This window comes from Arachis ipaensis, chromosome B03 (assembly GCF_000816755.2).
Source record: "Arachis ipaensis cultivar K30076 chromosome B03, Araip1.1, whole genome shotgun sequence".
NCBI lineage: Eukaryota > Viridiplantae > Streptophyta > Magnoliopsida > Fabales > Fabaceae > Arachis > Arachis ipaensis.
In genome coordinates this window covers 43,650,430-43,663,975 of record NC_029787.2, presented here as the reverse complement: position 1 = coordinate 43,663,975, position 13,546 = coordinate 43,650,430, and positions in this window count along the sequence as shown.

Genomic DNA, 13,546 nt, shown 5'->3' with positions numbered 1-13,546 from the left:
ACCATGTTTCTCTTTCACTCTTTATTTATTTATTTATTTATATCTTTTCTTCAGTTAAAAAAATAAGTAAATACTATATAATATCCCGTTAAATTTTTTATGCTGTGTTAATAACTACTTTTGAATTATGTGATTCATAATGTATTATTGTGTTAAGTAATACAATTCATTTAATTTATTTAAACATGAGAGATATTTAAATATTAAATTACTTTTTTAAAAAAAGAAAAAACTCGCCCAAACAAATACTATACCCTAAACAGAGAATGAAACACTTATTTAATTCAAAAAAAAAAAAAAATTCAGACACTTTTTATAAGACCAAACTCTTATTTAACCCAATTTTATTTTAGTTTTCCTTTTCCCTTTTGGGTCTTGACACTTGAATGCATTTTTTTTTGATCAGGGACACTTGAGTGCTTGATCCAATTCCAATACGAGGTGGTTTAGTTAATCTTTAAGTTGGGTTTGCTTTTGGTTCACAAATCCAACATGGGCTTAAATTTTGTTAAAAGAGGAAAGGAGGGTGTTCTGAAAATGACCCATATTGCGCCGGGGAACAAAAAGCCAAACTTGGCCCAATCCACATGATACCTTCAGTGCCGATGATGGGTTAACAAATACACATTTCTATCATCTGATCCATAACAAAATAATGAAACCTGTACCAGAAAACTTTATTCTAAACATTTACTAATTAAAAATATTACAATAACCACGACCCAAAAAAAATTCCAATAAGATTTGTCACCCTGCATTTTTTTTTCTTTTGTCATTCTACGTTACTTTTTTGTTTTGTTTTTGGTAATACATTCTACGTTACTTCTTATCTTCCTTCTCTTACTAGCTTCTGTCTTCCATGTTTACAGCCCAAAATCATTATCTATATTTAGCTTAATCAAGGGATTTAGCTCAAATTATTTTAGATGATAGCAGAGGGTCCACCTTATCCTGTTTTGTTGTGATGATACCTTGTCTTGTCTCTATTTCTTTTGGGCTAGTTCTGGACCGGACAACCCGACCCAAACATAGAACACTACCGAAACTCTCAATGCTCCAAGTTAACCCTACTTTACATTCAAATTAATTCCTTCACCAAAAGTCATAGTTATCAACTAAATTGGTAATTAATTTGGTCATACCACTGAATTATTGGGTCACTATTTCAATCGGTGAGTCACTAATCCACTTTATCATAATTAAAAAAAATATAAAATTATAAAAATAAAATTAAAATTAAAAGTTAAAATACATGTCTTCACATTCAATCGGTTAATCCACTTTATCATAATTAAAAAAAATATAAAATTATAAAAATAAAATTAAAATTAAAAGTTAAAATACATGTCTTCAGTCTTCACATAAAAATCAAGTATCAATTTTTAGACATAACTAATGATGCAAAAATTAATAATGAATTAGTCACTAATAATCTAATACAGAATACTTTCTCAATTTAAATAATCAAGAGAGAACAAAATTCATTTGATGATGCTTGTTCTTGAGATAGTGGTATTTCTGATGGCTTTTGTGAGGAAGATATTTTTGAAATTCTAGTCCAAAAAAAGAACAAACAGAAAAATTCATCTCAGCAACAATTTTCAACAAAAAATTCAACTCTAATGATTTTCTAACAACAAAAATTTTGTTAACTGATTATTTCAAAAAGACAAACAAATTCAAGATTCAACTATGATAATCAGTAACAAATTCAACTTTGATGATGTTTAGCAACAAAAAAATTTAACTAAATGATTATTCAGCAACACAGCAACAAATTCAAGGTTCAATCGCTAACAAATTAAACTCAGCCATGATTTTCAGCAACAAAAATATTTAGCTAATTAATTATTTGAGGAAGACAGCAACAAATTCAAGATCCAGTTACGACAATAAGTAACAAATTCATCGTGATTATTTTCAACAAAAGAAACTAGCTCGTTATATTTTCAGCTACAAATTTCAGTAACAAATTATTCAAGATAACAAATTCATGAGGATGATTTTTAGCAACAAAAAAATTAGTTCAGTGATATTTTCAGCAACAAAATCAAAGTGCATTGATGAATTACAGCAACAAAACAGAAAAAGAAAGAACATGAGAATTTGTTGGAACTCACCAAATCGGGTTTAGGGCTTCTGGTTCCAGGAAGGAAGCTGACAGCGGGGAGGAAGCTGACGGCAAGACTCGAAGCAAGAAGACAACAACCACGACCAGCCCGGGACCTGCAGCTTCTGCTGCCGGCGATGACGAGCGCAGGGAAGGCGCGCGAGCGCGATTGAGTGCGAGACAGTGATGACTCACACAGAGTGCGACGACCAGCTTCAGTGCGAGACCGAAGGCAGTGAGAGAGACCGGAGACGAGAGAGGGAGAGAGCTTGAGTGCGACTGTGGGAGATCCAAAGAACCACAGGGAGAGAGATGAGAGCGCTCGTGCTTTAGTGAGAGTGACCAGAGGAGGGAGACATCGAGGGGCTAGGGCAAAAGGGTTTTTGATGAATGGGAAACGACGTCGTTTCCAAAATAAAAAAAAAATTAAACAGGACCCAGTCCGAGTTTTGAAAACCGACCGGTCCACTTATTTTAATAAAAATCAAGCGGGTCGAACCGGTTTTGCCGAGTTCAATGCTCGACAGTTTGAAAGGTGGCTTGGCCCAACTAAGTAACTGAATTTTCAGTCGAACCGACAAGATTGAATCGAGTTTAATGACTATGAGTAAAAATATATTCGAACCCAATCCGATTTTTTTTTAAAAGTTAAGATTGAGACTCAAAATCAAAATCTTTAGATAAGGATGGAAAAATGATACTATTTGAGTTATAATTAGTTGACCAAACCGAATATTTTATCATATCCATTTTATTGAGTTAAAATATGATACATTAACTTATTTGTTTAATATTAAATACCTTGCTATAAATTATATTTATAAATTCCTTTTAATGAATTAAATTTATAATATATATTCTTGAGAATGTATGAAGTGCTTTTACCTTTACTTTTATAAAAGTTAAAATACATGTCTTCACAAATATATTAATTATAATTAAGTATCAGTTCTTTAAATATAACTTATGATACAAAAAAATAATAAATTAGTCACTAGTACAAAATACTTTCTCAATTTAAATGAACAAAAAGAAGCGAAAGATAACACAATTGATAAATCAAATTCAAGTAATACTTAAATCGACTAATCCCACCTCTCTTAGTAAGTTTGTCACAATATATACACATCATAATGATTTTTTCTGATTTTTCAACCATTAGTTTATAATGCTCTCAAGCAGGATCAATATTCCCTCTATTGTTATAAATTCTTTTAGTTGTAGTTTCAGGAGTTGATAATGCTTGTTCTTGAGATGGTGGTATTTCTGATGGTGTTTGTGAATTGTGATGAAGATATTTTTAAAATTCTAATAAAAGAAAAAAAAAGATTTACAACAATAAAATATTTAGCTAAATGATTATTTACAGCAATAAATTCAAAATTCAGTGATGATAATCAGCATCAAATTCAACTCGGTAATGTTTTCCGGCAACAAAAAAATTTGATTAGTAACAAATTCAACTGACTTACAATAACAAATTCAACTTAAGCAACACATTTAGTTCATTGATAATTTTCAATGATAATTCAACTATGATAATTTTCAACACCAAGAATTTTACCTCCAAATATGGTTTGCAACAAAGAAAAAATTAGGTAAATCATTATTTCAGCAACAAATTCAAGGTGCACTGATGATTTACAGCAATGAAATTGAAAAACAAAATAATAGGGCCGAAGGAAGTTGAAGCTCACCTGTCCAAGGACCAACTGGCAGACGAAGCAAGAAGACTACAATGACTAGTCGACCACCACTCGAGCGCAGGAAAGCGGCGATTGAGCTTGAGACGGTGACAGAGCGCGACGACCTTTTGCTGGTGACAGAGCGTGACGACCATGAGGCGATGATAGAGCTTGAGATAGCCAGACCGAGAGAGAAGCGAGATACTGGAGATGAGAGAGGTAGCCGTGAGAGAGGGGAGAAAGCTTGAGGGAGAGAGTGCAAGAAAGAGACTAAGAGATAAGAGAGAGGTGGGTGATTAGCAATTCAGCATTAGGACGCTAGGGGGTGTGAAACTGAAACGAAAACGACGTTGTTTTCATATAAAAAATTAAACATGGCCTAGTCCAGGTAATATAAATCAGTCGGGTCACCAGTTTTAATGAAACGAGGAAGTATAGGGAGCCAATACATGTGCCGTACAATGCATACAATGGAGGTTAATTTTAAATTAAAATTAAATTAATATCAGATGTTTATTATCCCTAATACTCGGATGGTTATTCTAGATAGTATGGGTATATTGTGTTTGATAAATTAGTAGTATTTTACCATGGATGTTCGAATCTGTACGATAGCGGATGGTTACTTCTTGTATTGGGTCAAAGATTCAGCCCATTGTACACATTGTATACTTACTCCATTGGCTCTTTAGCGGGATTCTATATGAAACATGTCCAGGTCAGCCCGGTTTTTACCAGGTCTAATGCTTAAGCGGTCCAACCATTGGTTTGGCTGGCCAGGTGACCATGTGATCGGAATTTCGGTCGAACCGGTCGAATCAACCCGGATTTGATAACTATGCCAAAATCTTAACTATCTCACGAAGAGATACACGGATTTTTTATTTTTATAAATTAAATAAATGTAATAATTACCAAAATAAATAATTTAAAAAATATTTACCGAAATAAATATCCCTCTCTTATCTCGTTTACAGTGTTGAACAACAAATGCGGCGCTCTGTGGGAAGTGGGAACTGGGAAGAGGAGTTAGGGTTAACTTTTCTATATATATGTAAAAAGTGAAATGACTTAAAAACTAAAATAAAAACTAAATTCTTAAGGATATTTAAGTAATTTAATATATTCGGGGATTATGGGGAATACGAGGACGGGGACGGGGATCCCCGCTCGGGTCCCCGCATCTGCTTCGGGAGAATTTTGTCCCCCATCCCCGTCCCCGCAGGAAAAATTCCCCGCCATCGAGGCCCCATTCGGGGCGGTCCCCGCGGGGATCTCCGCTTCCTGGGGATTTTTGACATCCCTAGGGAGGAGGCCCACTCTGTAGTGCCTGAACAACTGTAAGAGGCCTCGCCGGACTGCACTGCACTGGTTGTGATGAAGCCGCAAGGATGTGGCCAACACGGGGAATTGCAAACGTGTGCCTTATTATTGGTTATTGTGAATATTGTGAATAATTTTGCTTTTTCGTTTCTTTGTTAGTGTTTCTAGTTTTAGGAGTTTATTTTCACTAATTCTCATTAGTTTTTGTTTTTACTTGCTACTATGAATTCTCATCCCTTTGGCTACGAGTTTGGTTCAAATTATGTTGCAGGGAATGGAAGCTATAATGAGAACATACATCAAGGTTGGGACAATCAAAGATGGGAAGAGCCACAAGGATTTAATCAACCCTTTCGGCAATAACCTCCTCCAAGGTGCTATGGGCAACAACCATTCTACGATGCACCCCAAGACAATGGTTATGGTGGACCTTTTCGTGACAATCAACCTCCACCAAATTACTATGAGCAAGAGCCATTCCGAGGTGTGTACCTAGACAATGGATATGGTGGACCCTCTTGTAGTTACCAACAAGCCCCACCATATGCCTATGAACCCCCTCCTCAACATAGCTTTGAACCACCATACTCACAAGCCCCTTTCCACCATTCACCTCCATATGACCCCAGTACATATCCACCTAACCAACCACCATATGAACCATATGAACCATACATAGACCCACCCCAATTCCAACACAATTACCCCCAAGAACCACCACCTCAATATTCACCATCTCCATATCCTTACCAAGAAGAACCACCTTCTAATTATGAGCCATTTCTCCCAACAAATATATCCTCCTATCCACCCCAAGCTCCCATAGATGATACCTTTAGTGTTATTCGTCAAGGGCAACAGGAGCTTCAAACCACACTCATCTCTACTTTCACCGGTCTCACTTCTACTCTCCAAGCTCTTATATCCCGTATGGATCCATCCTTTATCCCCAATACTCAGCCCCCAAGCTCTGGTGCACTTATTTTTCACCCATATCCAGCAATCCAAGAGCAACATGATCCCAATTACGCTATTGACGCAGAACAAGAGAGAAGGGATCATCTTAGGGACGTAATAGATCGGGTTCACGCATACATACTTCAAGAGAAGCAAGAGGAGGCCCAAAAGGTGGAGGTAGGAGAGACCCTTGAAGAAAGTTGTCAAGAGGTGGAAGTTATCAAGGAGGAGCTGGATTTTGTACTAGAGCAAGTGGAGAAAACCGAAATTATCGAAGAAGAGGAAGTGGTTGAGGACTTAGTAGATGTGGAACCTCCATGGAAAACTCAAGTCATAGAGCCTCCTTCCAAGACGTTTGAATTTGATGTTGAGGAGAGTGTACAACCTCCAAGGCATATCATGGTTGAAGACTTTGAGGAGGTTGATCATGAGATGGGTTCAATGATTAATGAGATTTTACCTATAATTGAACCCTCTCCCATTGAACTAGAGGAAGAGGTTAATGTTGCAGAAGCTTGTCAAGAGGTGGAGATCATCAAAGAGGAGCCCAAGAGAGTGAAGCATACATTGGCGAGGCCGCCACTAGAGATACCTCCCCCCAAGCCATTACAATCCAACACAACATTCAAGCGGGTAAAATTCTTATCCTTAAACTCTACCTTCCCCCTTGAATATGGTCTGCTGGAAACGGATGGTCAACTTAGAGCTCTCTGCGGATTGAAGAGTAAGGGAGAATTGTGTGGTGGTTGGAAGCATCACTCTAGGTTCATGATGGTTGCACACTCAAAGTTTGATAACAATGGTTGGTGTAGAACCAAAGTGAATAGGTCTAAGTGGATGTTTGGCTGCTTAAATGAGAATTCCAAGGCTAAACCACCCGGATGGAATCATGATGATCAACTTGAAGACGGGTGTAGAAACAAGATTTGGGATCCGGGCATACAAGAGGATCAACTTTGGGAGCTTAAAGCTTGTGGAGAACTTCATCAAGGCTTGGTGAATTTATTTGGTATTGATAAAGCTTATTGGAAGTCCAAGTATTGGTGGAAGTTTCAGGATGAGTTCAAGCACAGGCCACCGTGACAAGGAGCTCACCAAATGTCCAACTTAAGGACAGTAAATAAAAGTGATAGGTGGGAGACAACCCTCCATGGTATGATCGTCCCTTTTTATTCCTAGTTTTATTTTATTTTATTCTTCTTAGTTTTACTTCATAAATTCTGCATCGTCACCTGCATTCTGCATAAAAAAAGGAAGTATGACGCGCGCGCGTCATATGGGGTATGCACGACCATTAAAATTAAACAGGGAGTTACGCTGGAACGACGCGGGAGGGGTGCCTTACGCACAAGCAACCCCACGCGTATGCGTACCTTACGCGTACGCGTCAACTGCGATTTTTACCATCCACACGTAAGCGTCAGCGACGCGTATGCGTGGACACCCAAATTGGCGTAAAAGGTGAAATTGAACAGAGAGTTGGGCTGTCTTGGTGCTGGAATCGCGCGAGTGGTCACGCGTACGCGTGACCGACGCTCACGCGTCAGTGTGCATGTTTGGCCACCCACGCGTACGCGTGAGCGACGCTTACGTGTCGCACAGCCAACTCAATTTTCACGCTTATGCGTGATGTACGCGCACGCATCGCGCCCTGTTTTTCATTTCTTGCTTCTTTCTTCTCTCCTTTCTTCTTCTTTCTTCCTCCTTTCTTAGCTTCTTCATCTTCATTTCTTTACATTCTTATCCATATTCTCTTTCGATTTCTTTTACTTACTGCATTTGCATACTTTTCTTCCTTGTATTTTAATTTTGTTCATGTTTTTATTTTCTTTTCTAAGTCTATTATTTTTTCATTGGTGTTAAATGTCCTTATTCAACTATTGCATATTTTCTTGCATTATTCTGGTACTTAGTGACTTGTTTTATATTACTGGGTATTATTATTCATAAGTTAATGCTAATCTTTTATGATACTTGTATTCTATTTGCATTGCTATGCACTTACACTATCTTTCATTACCCACACTCTCTCCCCCATTGTTGCAATTCTTGCACTATTGATATGCCATCTGCTTCTAATATTTTCTCACTTGCATATTGTAGCTACCATATAATTGAGACCCTCATTATTTGGCATTAACCCAACCATATTTTATTTGTTTTTTATCTTTATTTTTGGGTTACTTTTCTTCCTTTTTCTCTTCTTTCAGGATGACCACCGGGAAGGGAAAGGAAAAGCTTCTAAATGGGGCACAGACAAGTCTATCTGCACAATCTTTGGAGAAAAGCATCAGTGTAGCAACCTGTCCACTTGCACATCTCATCATACACCGAGGACGGTGCAATCTTTAAGTGTGGGGAGGTCGATACTGATTTCCGTGGGTTAGTTACTTCCTTTTTCAACACCAATATTTAACTTGTTAGTTGTTACATTTGCATGTTTGATTGCATGTCTGTTTGATTTTACGCATATTCTACCACTACTTGGTTAAAGTAATATTTTCTTTTTCAAGAAACTTTTTATAGCATTTCACTAATTTGAATCAAAATTTTGTTAAACTTGCTTGAGAAAATTTAATTTAGAACATGGTTTAGAGCTCGAACACACAAATTGTGAGATTTTGAGCTTATTTGATTGGTTGCATTTTATCAACCAATACTTTGTTTTTGGTGTGTGTTATTCTCTCTAAAATTGTGATATTTGTCTTGCTTAATTTTATATTTACATTATTTGATGTATGCATGCACTTATATGATTGAGGCCTTGTTTCACTGAGCTTACTTACCCATATGGCCTTAACATTTTCATTATCCTTTGTAAACTAATGTTGAGCCTACTTATCCCATTTATTCTTTACTTTAGCTCATCACTAACTCTAAGCGGAAAACAATAATGTCCTTAATTTGAAGCCTTGGTTAGCTTAGACTAGTGAGAGTGTTCATGATTTAAGTGTGGGAAAGTTGGGTTTGCCAATATTTGGTTTGAGAATTAGGTGTTGTATATTCTTGTAAAAATGTGCAAAACAATAGTTGAGCATATATTCTTGCATTCAATATCTTAATCGTATGCATTGAGAAATAATAATAATAATAAAGAAAGAAAGAAAAAAAGGGAGAAAAAGAAAAGAAAAAGAGCAAATAATAAAAGGGGACAAAATGCCCCAAAGTAAATGGTGATAGCAATGCATATGAGTTGTACTCAAAATTGGGATGCATGAATATGTGGAAAACATAATTAATGGGTAGTTAGATTTTGCATGTGATTACATGGATTGGCTTAAGTTGGGTGGAAGGTTTAAGTTAATTAAAGATTCAGATTTTAGTCCACTTGACCAAATACAATCCTACCTTGACCCTAACCCCATTAAAACCCTTAAAAGACCTCTTGATATGTGTATTTGTGCATTAAATTTCTGTTGATTGGTAGAAGAAGAGCAAGTCTTAGAAAGCAAGGTTAGTAGAGAATTGAGAGAATCGAACCTTAAACACTTGAGTAATTAGAGTGTATACACTTCTAGTGAAGGTTCGATGCTCGATTCTTTGTTCCCGACTTTCATGAGCTATCTTCTTCTTGCAAGTCTATTTGTACTTTATTTTTATAATTTGAATTAGTGAAATCTAATTCATATTTATTCTTAAAATATTTGTTTACTTTTAACCAAGTAGGTAGAAGTATTTTTGCATGTAGTTGCATTCATATAGATAGGTTGCATTTCAAAAGTTTTATCATTCCTCTTCACTCCTTTATAGCTTCTCTTGAGCTTAGCATGAGGACATGCTAATGTTTAAGTGTGGGGAGATTTGATGCACCACTATTTTGTGGTACATTTTATGCTAAATTGAGTGGATTTTATCCATTATTCTCACACTTATGCATATAAATTGCATGTTTTACATTTTCCTTCCTAATTCTGTGCTTTGATTGAAAACATGCTCCTTTGGCCTTAAATGGCTAATTATTAATCCTATCTTATTACCATTCGATGCCTTGATATGTGTGTTAAGTGATTTCAGGGTTTATAGGGCAGAAATGGCTTAGAGGATGGAAAGAAAGCACACAAAAGTGGAAGGAATACAAGAAATTGAAGAAATTGTTAAGCTGTCAACCCTGACCTCTACGTACTAAATCGACCATAACTTGAGCTACAGAGGTCCAAATGAGGCGGTTTCAATTGCGTTGGAAAGCTAACATCCGGAGCTTCAAAATGATATGCAATTTGCCATAGTTGCCATGCAGTTAATCAATGCGCACGCGTGCATTATGCGTACGCATGACGTGCACCGCATGCAGAAATTGCAGAAAACGCTGGGGGCGATTTTGGGTTGGTTTTGGACCCAGTTTTCGTTCCAGAAAACACAGATTAAAAGCTGCAGAGTGGGGGAATCATCCATTCATTCACACAGCTTTCATTCACATAATTTTAGGTTTTAGATGTAGTTTTCTAAAGAGAGAGGCTCTCTCCTCTCTCTAGGTTTTAGGATTCTTAGGTTTAGCTATTTTCAATTTCAGATTTCTACTCTTTTTCAATTTAGTTTCTCTTCTACTCTTATTTGTTCTAGCACTTTAGTTCATCTATTTTCCTTGTTGATTTATTTAATCTCCAATTTGGTTTATGAATTCCATGTTAGATTTAATTTTCTATTTAATGTAATTTGCGGTATTTCATGTTTATTGCTTCTTCCTTTAATTGTCATCATTGATGCTTGCATTTGGTTGCTTAGGTTTTATTATCTCTTATTAGTTTCCTATGTTTTTATGTTATGCCTTCCAAGTGTTTGACAAAATGCTTGGGAGGGTTTTAAGTTAGATTTTTATATTCTTCGCTTTGGTTGAGTAATTGGAGATTCTTGAGTTATCAAACTCCTTTGTTGATTGATAATTGAAATTTGCTAGTTGATTTGGATCCCTCTAAAGCTAGTCTTTCCTTAGGAGTTGACTAGGACTTGAGGAATCAAATTGATTTATCCACTTGACTTTCCTTCATAGTTAGAGGTTAACTAAGTGGGAGCAACGAACAATTCTCATCACAATTGATAAGGATAACTAGGATAGGACTTCTAATTTTCATACCTTGCCAAGAGTGTTTTTAGTTATTAATTTAATTTCTTGCCATTTTATTTCCTTGTTTCTTATTTCAAAAACCCAAAAAGATACAATCTCATAACTAATTATAAGTAACATACCTCCTTGCAATTCTTTGAGAGACGACCCGATGTTTAAATACTTCGATTTATTTTTATTGGGTTTGCTTAAGTGACAAACAAGTTTTTGTATGAAATGATTCTTTGTTGGTTTAGAAAATATACTAGCAACGAGGATTTATTGTGAATTCTTTACCGATAGAAAAATCCGTTCATCATGTATACATACATGATGTATATGCATCTTTATGGCTTTGACAATTCTTCATTTTTTCATGAAATTTCCACTTTTGCATGCTTTTCTTCCATCTTTTCAAGCCATTCTTGCCTCCTAAACCTTAAACAACTTAAACAAACATATCAAGATATGAAATAGAATAAAAGTAGAATTAATTTGACAATTGTAAAGGCCTAAAAAAGTATGTTTCAATCAATTAAGCATAACTAGAAGAAAATTCACAAAAACATGAATTTACAAGGAATAAGTGCAAGTTAAATTGATAAATTTTACTCTTTTTAATCCAAAAATCATCATAAAATATGAATTTATCAGTCTCCATCCTACTTATAGGGTCACATAAGCTTGTCCTTTTGATTGATTTTACTAATAGGAGTTTGGAGAACTAACTCTATTATGAAGGGGGGGGGAGATTCTTCCAATTGCTACTCTATCTCACTCTTGATCATCTGAAATTAATTCTTTGACTTTTATGTTTGATTAGATTTCGCTCTTCAAGGGTCGATCTAAACCCATTATCCAGTTGTCCTTCCACACATTAACTTAATTCCCTATACCTATGCTCTATTTGGATTTTTTCTTGAGAAACTTTCTTCTTTCTAGTAAACTGTTCCATGTCCATGAAGCACTTCTTTGGCTGTGCGCCTCCCAGAATTTGTCGTTGGAAAAGTATATAGTCTTGAGGATATGCACCCATATAGCCTCTGGATTCTTGATTATTCTCCATGCTTGGCTTGCTAATTGTGCTTTTTTGAACATGAAACTCTTTAAACCCCATACCCCCTGTCGTCTTACTAGTGCACATCTTTGACCACGCTTTCTAGTGAATGCCCTTAGAACATAGCTTGCTGTAGAAAGTCTTAGGGAATCTAAGAATACTCAGCGCGTAAGACATAATAGCTTGAATAACTACTTTGATGAGTGCTTCTTTCCAGCCTAACTTAGGAGATTTTCTTTCCATCTCTCAATTTTGATATCCACTTTTTCCATAACTCACTCTAAATTTTTACTTTTTCACCTTTCCCATTGAAATGGAAGGCCGAGATATTTTTCTAGGTTGTCTCGTGTTGGTATACAAAGGATTTCTTCTATGTTAACCCTTGTGTTGATAGAGATTTGGTTAACAAATGTTATCCCAAATTTATCTAAATTGATCATCTGTTTTGATGCTCTGGTGTATGTATTTATAATTTGGATTAGAGCAAGACCTCCTCTATTTTTAGCACTTGAAAAAATAATACAGTTATTAGCAAAAAATAAGTGCGTTAAAGTCGGCATAGTGGGGGCCAGTTTGACTCCTGAAATGCGCCTTTCTCTTAGAGCATTATCCATTGAAATTATGAAAATTTTTGCAGCAATTTTAAAGAGATAAGGGAAAAGAGAATCTCCCTATCTAAGACCTATTTGTGGTAAGAACTCCTTTAATAATATGCCGTTGATTTTGAACCAGTAACTGAAATTTTTGATGCACCTCATGGTTAGCTTTATCCACTTCTGATGAAACTCAAAGGCCTTTAGCACCCCTTCAATGTAATCCTATTCCATCCTGACATAAGTTTTGTTCATGTCCAACTTGATCGCTAAATCCTGAGAACCATCTCTTCCTCTGCTTGTTAACCTGTGAAAGGCCTATTGGACAATAATTATGTTTTCCTGTATTAATATACCACTCACAAAAGTGCTTTTCATTGATGAGGCCACCTTATCTATGATGCCTCTTAACCTAGCCATCATTACCTTTAAAATGATCTTGTAGATAAAGTTGTAACAACTTATGGGTCTTAGATGGTTTAGACTTTCAACATGTTTGATCTTTGGGACAAGAACAACATGAATTTCATTAACTTCTTTTGGAATAACTCTGTCCTCAAATAACCTCCTAACTACTGCACATACCTCTTTTTGTATGGTATTCTAGTATTTTTGGTAAAATTGTCCGCTCAAGCCATCCAGGCCAGTGCATGATTCCTATTCATACTAAAGGTTACCACTTTAATTTCCTCATCAATGATATCTTCTATAAGCACATAGTTATATCTTCAATGGACCTTTTAGGAATTTTCTATATGCACTTGGTCATATCCACTACTC